Genomic DNA, 4,493 nt, shown 5'->3' with positions numbered 1-4,493 from the left:
TCGGCCCCGGGAGGCAGCCGGGGGCATCCCCGCCCGTGGTTCCCGGGAGGAGCACGGAGGGTTTCCCGCTGTGTTCTCACCCTAAGGGAACTACAGGCACTTGGCCGTGCCCGTTCCCCACAGCCAGGGACGGGTTCTGAGCTCGGGGGCTGCGCTCAGCCCGTGCCCGGGGTGAAGCACCAGGCAGGGACCGCTGCGGGCGGGAGGATCTTGCGGGATCCCAGCTCCGACTCTGTCCTCCTGCCTCCTCCCTCACCTTCACCGCTCCAGTGCCTACCTGGAAGTCACTGGCAGTGCCCTGCCATCCCCTGTCCAAGCCAGGACCACCTCCCACCCCTCCTCCAGCACATGCAACCGCCCCCAGTCCGCACAGCTCCTTCCAGCAGCTCCACATCCAATATTAAATCACTCCGTTCCTTCCAGGCACTTCAGGCAGCGCTTAGGGCACAGATTAAAGCTCTCGGATAAAGATAACGACAAACAACTCTTCGAGACAGGGACTGCTCACCTGCTGCAGGACAGACTGCTAGAGAAATGCCTGTGAGGAATAAGCTTTGGAATGACAAGGGCCAGGGGCAGGAGCCTCAGCCCCTCTCCCAAAGCACATACCCAAAGCGAGGGGCTGTTTTCCAACAAAGATGTGCAGCAAACTCTCCATCCACCCCCTCGCCCTTGCGTGGCCAGGGCAGCAGAGCCACTGCCGCCCCTCTGTGGTGCCTGGGCTGAGGGAGCTTCTCCTCTGCAGCAGGAACATGTTGTGGGGACATCTTGCAGCTGTGTTAGAAATACTCCTGCAAGCCACACATGAGAACTTTTTGCCTCCTCTGCACCCTGTGCAAGTGCACATCCACGAACACACAAGTATCTTGTTACACTGATAAATACAAGGCAACCTCTCCTGGATATTTAAATGGCTGGAAGCCCATTTAATTGTTTCTAAAACTCCAAAGGAGATTGCTGCATTTTGATATGGACCACAAAAAAAGGTGGGGATCCCTACTAACTTCAGTAGGGTTTGGCTCTGGTTTACACAGCAACACTGCATGGGATCCAAAACCAGACCAAATACTGGTGTCTCCCCCCAAGGTATAGCTTATACTGATGTCACCAGCTAAAAATTAGTTAACTTGATATGGCTGGACCAGTAAAGTCACACAGGACACACATGGATAGCCAAATACAGCTCATCACCAATTTTTCCCTGCAAAAACACCGTTTTGCAAAGTCCCATGACATGGAGCAGTTTATTCAGCACAGGCTGTGGGACTGAGAGGCAGGGAGACACAGCCACCTCTCCAGCTCCATCCTGTGGGCCATTCCACATTTGTGGGGATGCACCATACCCATTTCCTGGGGATCCCAATGGAACAGAAGTTACAAACCCTCTCCCTTCAGCACCCAGTGCCCAGCTGGGCAGAGCTGCATCCTGGCTGAGGAGACAGTTTTGCAAAGCAACCACAGCCCTGAATAAATAAATAAAACCCAACCTTTGCACTTATGACACTTCTGTCAGTAGGGCAGAGAGTTTATCAGCTCCTCCGTATCAGGCTTATTGATAGTACACAGGACAAAGCCAGCAAAAAAAAAAAGGAAAGGAGTGTGCTGTGTGCTCCTGTGATGTAACAACAATGCAAACACCAAGCACTGCTGGGTTGGATTTATGTAAACCCCCCATGGGTGGATGCAAAGGCACCACATCCACTCATAACCACTCAGGAGTAACCTCCAGACTCAGCACCAGTGGCTCAATTGTACAAGATATGCAGATCCTTCAGGAATGCTTCATCCTGGAGCATTACTCTCTTTTACACCCTCAAAGGGTCTCATTCAGCTACAGCCCCAGCCTCACGGCAACCCTCAGCTTTCACACACACACACCATTTTCCATCCACACTCAAAACACCAGCACACAAAGCAAGCCCACCAAGCACCAAAAAACCTGAACCAAGCACTTGTGTGCTGGGACCCCAGCCTGTCCTGCAGCGCTCAGTGGGCTGGAGCTCACCCTGCAGCTCCCTGGCTGATTAAACACTCTGCTAAACTCATTACTGAATCCGCAGCCAATGTGCATTTTTCCTTAGTGCAGATGTATGCAAACTGCAAATTAGAAGATGTTTGTCTAAGGGAGTTTGCCTTTTCTGTTTTACTCAAATTCATACTCCTCATGATACCTCATATTAAGGGTGTGTTAGAAAAGTCCATTGCTTTAAAAGGAAATAACTTCAGATCATAAGACTGTGGAAGAAAACTGTTTCTCCTCTCCCACAAACCTCTGATTTACGACCATTCTCACACATCAAAAAGAAACTAAAGCTTTTCAATGCATTATGCAGAAGCCAGGGAACATCCACACCACGAGTCAACAGCCTGATGGAAGAAGCTGGCGTGCAGGAGATCTGACATGAAGCACCTGAAAACAGAGATGCTCAGCTTCAGGTTTCTGACCAGGGGTGGGTATGCCCCCAAAAACACTTTGTACGTGTGCACACTGCACAGTTGGTTTCACATTAGCTACAGATAAAATTAACTTCCTGCTTGCAGGAAGGACTGCAAGTTTTACTGTTACAAGTTGTACTGTTTAACTGGAAGATCACTATGTAGTTACACCTCCCTCTTGCCAGCCCACCTGTGTTGTCCTTCGCAATGTGCATTTTAAGGTACGGCAACTAACCCGTGTAGCCACACTTTTACAGGACTAATTGGGGTATTAGTTTCTGCCTAGAGCAGAAAACCCTTTTCTGATCCCAGGACTTGAGCAGGACTCTCATCCTAACCTAGAAAATCCACTCCAGACAAGTATGGTCCAACATGGAACATTCATAAAAGGGATACTGCTCCAAATTCTTTCTCACCTCATGGGTCTTCGGACTATCTTGGCAGCTCAGCTCTAAACCCCAAGTTACTATTTCTCTGAGAAACAGAAAAGAAGCACCCCCAAATTCAAGGACACATTAATTTTGCTTGCCACACCCTCAGCATTTAACCATTTCATCACCCCAAAAAGCTTTTCCACAACCCAGATCTTAGCAGGGCTGAACAAAGCTGCAGCAATTGCAAGCACCTGGAGCACCAACCATCCCATCTACATCTGTCCCTTCCCCAAACACAGAAGGAGTTCAGACTAGTGACTGAGTTTGAACCAAGCTCTGCTGCTCCTCAACTCCTCTGCTTTGGAGAGAAGCACAGGACTTGCTGATTTTTTTTGACAGGAATGGAATTACTAGGATTAATTTTAAATGTCAGCATCAGATTCAGGTTAGTGCTACTCACCATGTGGAAAGGACTAAGCTGACTATAAGAAATATTGCTTTCAGGATGGTATTTAAAAGAATCCAAGAGTTAATGTGATTTTGTCTCTTACTAAATCAAAACAAAACCAACACAAACCAAAAACCAGCCTTGCTGTAAGGCACCACCAAATCCAGCAGAAGAGCAGTCAGTCTCATCAGACCATCTCCGGGGAAGAAGGTCAAATTGAAAAATAGAATTTTAACAGAACAAAAAGCTATCCATGTTCTAAGCTTGATTCAATTCAGCTTTGACAAGGCATGGCAGTGCGACAGGGTTGAAGGGCCTCATGAAATACTGAAAGATGTAATTGCAGATGAACTAAACTGCAGGATAAATGGGGCAATATAATGATGAGGAACATTACATGTACCGAGAGATGTTTTTAAGGAGAAATGAAAGAATCTCACGTAGAAGCACTTATGTTTCCTCCAGGCAGTGGATTAAGTGTTCCTGTATTCACCTTTGAATTCACTACCCACATTTGGCTAAGCTAGGAAAGGCAAGTAGAAAGGATTTTAAAACAAAAAATAACGTTGGGGTTTTTGTTGGTGTAGGTTTTGCTGTTTTTTCTGTTTTGCCACTGGTGAGTGTTTAATCATCGAGCCCAATCAGAACAGTAGAAAAATATTTGTTAGATGTCAGCAGCATTTCCTCAATAAAAAGAGATGGCCTGTAGAGGTGCTTGCCTGCCTCACACCCATGGGAGCTGAGATGATGGATCCTTCTGCATCCAAACTGATCCCTTGAGGACAGAGGGGAGCAGGGACCCACTCACCTCCCCTCCACACTTAGGTATCAAATGCAGATGGGGTCTGCCACCAAGAGACACTTCTGTAATCTCATACTTTCCCTGATTCAGGTGCTTTTTTCCCCTTCCAGTGCCACCTCTCCCTCCTCCCACATTTCCCATGCAAAATATGTCCAAACTCCAACTCATAACCCTGAGAGAATATAAAAATACTTAAGCTGCCGGAAGAAATACATCTCCCCTTCACGTGAGGGCCTCAGCTTTTTTTCCACTCAACAATCTGGATGCTGTATTTATAAAACCAAAAGACTGTTTACACACTGTCCAAGAGTTGTTTAGCAAGAGGTTAAAGCTGCCAAATATTTTTCTGGAGTCATCTTGAAAACTACCCTCTGCTTTCCCTCCATCAGGATTAAAGGGGTTTGGACAGTTTTTGCACTTTGGACTGTAGGGA

Source organism: Chaetura pelagica, unplaced genomic scaffold, assembly GCF_000747805.2.
Source record: "Chaetura pelagica isolate M959 unplaced genomic scaffold, ChaPel_1.0 scaffold193, whole genome shotgun sequence".
Taxonomy (NCBI): Eukaryota; Metazoa; Chordata; class Aves; order Apodiformes; family Apodidae; genus Chaetura; species Chaetura pelagica.
The sequence above is the reverse complement of the archived record's forward strand: the minus strand, read 5'-3'. Positions refer to the sequence as shown.